General features: G+C 38.3%; 1 pseudogene; it reads left to right on the top strand.

The window, feature by feature from the left end:
* The first annotated feature begins 248 nt into the window (after window positions 1–248).
* On the top strand, window positions 249–826 carry LOC141813009 (F-box protein At1g67340-like; annotated as a pseudogene).
* Window positions 827–2,695: the final 1,869 nt, after the last annotated feature.

Here is a 2,695-nt window from a genome sequence, read left to right as displayed (position 1 = left end):
TATAATTAATATCGATCAATTACTTTTATATAAAAGAAAAGATACTTGGGGCAAGAGACATGAGTATATGTAATATTTCGACATATTAATCTCGTCCTGTTTATTCGAGTTGAGGTGTCCATTCTATTTTTATGTAGATATTAGGGGGTGCTTGGTATAAATTCGGTAATGGGAATGGTAATGGGTTTCATTGAGGGGTTAATGGTAATGGGAACGATTACTGAATTGATGGTGCTTGGTATAGAAAAATGGGTATAAGATTTTACGCCCTGGGAAACAGAGGAAGCGGCGCGTCGTTGATGGCGAAGGCAGCGATTCGATCACATCCGTGGTCGCTGTACTCTCTAGCGATCATGCAGTTCGACGGAAGCGGTGGCTCCAAAAACGCCAAGGATCTCCGCGTCGACGTCACGCTGAGCGCCCGCGCGACCTTCTTTGGCCAGCGTGGAAGAATGGGCCGCATCGCCGAGCGACAACGGAGGGAATCGCTGAGGTGACTATTGCCGCCGCTGCCGAAGGAAGCCCCCCTCCTCAGCGACTTTGGCTGGAACTTGCCCCCTCCGGAGCCGCACCCAGCCAACCGATTCCTCATCGACTGGTCTCAATCCTCCCCAACGCGGCTTCTGGAGGACCTGCGCCTCTGATCGCAGCGCAAGTGTAGGTGGCCGGAGACCCGCCGACATGAGTTCCGGCAGTGCTCGGTCTGCGGCGTCATCAACTACTGCTCCGGCGTGCCAGGCTCTCGCTCGATTGGCGGCTATCGCACAAGGTCGAGTGCGTGCCTCCTGCCATCTTCGTCGTCGACGTCGCCGCCGACACGGATTGAGAGAAGAAGAGGAGGAAGATGGGAGGGCTTAGATGAACGGGGGAGAAGACAAAGGGGGCGGCCAAGAGGGGGAGGGAAGAATCGCGGCGGGGCGCGGGGTATCGCTGTCCACGGGAACAAATGGGAATGTGTTTAGCGATAACCGGGGGAGGGGTAGGTTATGAAATCAGGGATATCATATCCTTATTTTGATTCTCATTCCCATCTACCAAGCATTAAGAATGGAAATGAAATAGATTTAATTCCCATATCCTAAATCTCGGCGAAAACAAAATAACCGATGGACTTTCTCCATCATGACGTCACATTCTAAACAAAATTTATGCTATTATTCATCGAGACCATTGCGATAATAATCACATAATTAAAATTATATAAAATAAAATATAGTTGCATTCAATCTTAAATAATATAATAAAAATTTATTTGTTTAAAGATTTTAATATATATCCTAATTTAATATTTATTTATTATCCTTAATTTAATTTTAGATACTTTTTAATTAAATTAATATAATATTTAGTTTTTAAAAATAAATATTATTAAAATTAATAATATTAATGATAATAATAAATTTATAATATATATAATTAATTTATAATTTTTAAAATTATATTACAGCTGGGTATAACAAATAAGACAAATATACATGTATGTATTGAGCCATATACTATAATCACCAGGACCACCTCCTATAAGCATTGATATTAATCTAAATATCATAGCTGAGTTAGTTATGACGTAACAGAGTTGTAGAAGAGGATAAAGGTTCGAATCCTAGCGAAGTCAGGCAATACCCTCCTGCGTCGTGACCAACTGTAGTTTCTCAATTTACCTCCTCATAAATGGTCATAGAGTTGATCATATGAAACCGCTAAAGTGATAGATTCCACCTTTTGACAGAAGATATTAATTAATCCAGATATCCAGTTGCTTTAGCTGCTACACCTTCTAAGCCATTTCTTAATAGACCCATTATTTTTGCAACTGCAGCAGGAAATGATATAAGATGAGATGCATGTAATGGTTCTTGATACAAGTATTCTTTCGAAAATGTTTACGTGCATTCCATGCATAGTAATTATGAGGTATATCCAACTCAGGTTTCTATATTTTAAAAATGGTGGTAGTGGAAATATATAAAAAAAAGTGGAAAAATTTATTTGTATCATTGTTAAAAAATTAAATCATTAATTTTCCTAATAAAATTTATCTTAGAATATATTTTTCATAACACAAACGAAACTACTCGATCCATTATATGAATTTAAAAATATTTTCTCATTTTTTTTCCTTACCTACTTTTTCTGTAAAAGATGAAATCCGCCCACTCTAGCGGTCTCACACGATTGGCCCCACAATCATCTTCATATTCGTGACCTTTAGTTTGTTCATCTATTTCACACTCAAACATGTCAGCCTCTTCATCATATAAATTTATTTTTCTACTACATCAACTGGGGTTTCTACACCAATTCCTATGACACGATCTTTTTCCCACCCAGACATCAAGTCATTAAGATAGAGGAACTCTTTGTTCCTTAAATCAATAGCGGTTGGATGACTCTAAATTAAAAATATATCATTAGTAATAAAACCCACAATCATCAAAGATATGAAAAATCACAAAAATAAAAAAGTTACCTTAACCTAATCATCAAAGATATCGTTTGTTGCAATGATACACTTTTTAATATCGTTCCACTCAAATCCACTACTATGATTCAACATCTCATTGATAGCATAAAACTACCTCTTCGGTAGCTTGTACCTTGACTTGATATGAGGGGTAGTCTTCAAATCGTTTAATAGTACTTTAGCCCCATGAGTTTCTCCAAATGCATCAAATACCCGATTCTAAAACCATTA

This window comes from Curcuma longa, chromosome 20, assembly GCF_044706935.1.
Source record: "Curcuma longa cultivar G26 ecotype Majalengka, Jawa Barat chromosome 20, ITB_CL_G26_1.1, whole genome shotgun sequence".
Taxonomy (NCBI): Eukaryota; Viridiplantae; Streptophyta; class Magnoliopsida; order Zingiberales; family Zingiberaceae; genus Curcuma; species Curcuma longa.
The sequence above is the reverse complement of the archived record's forward strand: the minus strand, read 5'-3'. Positions and strand labels throughout refer to the sequence as shown.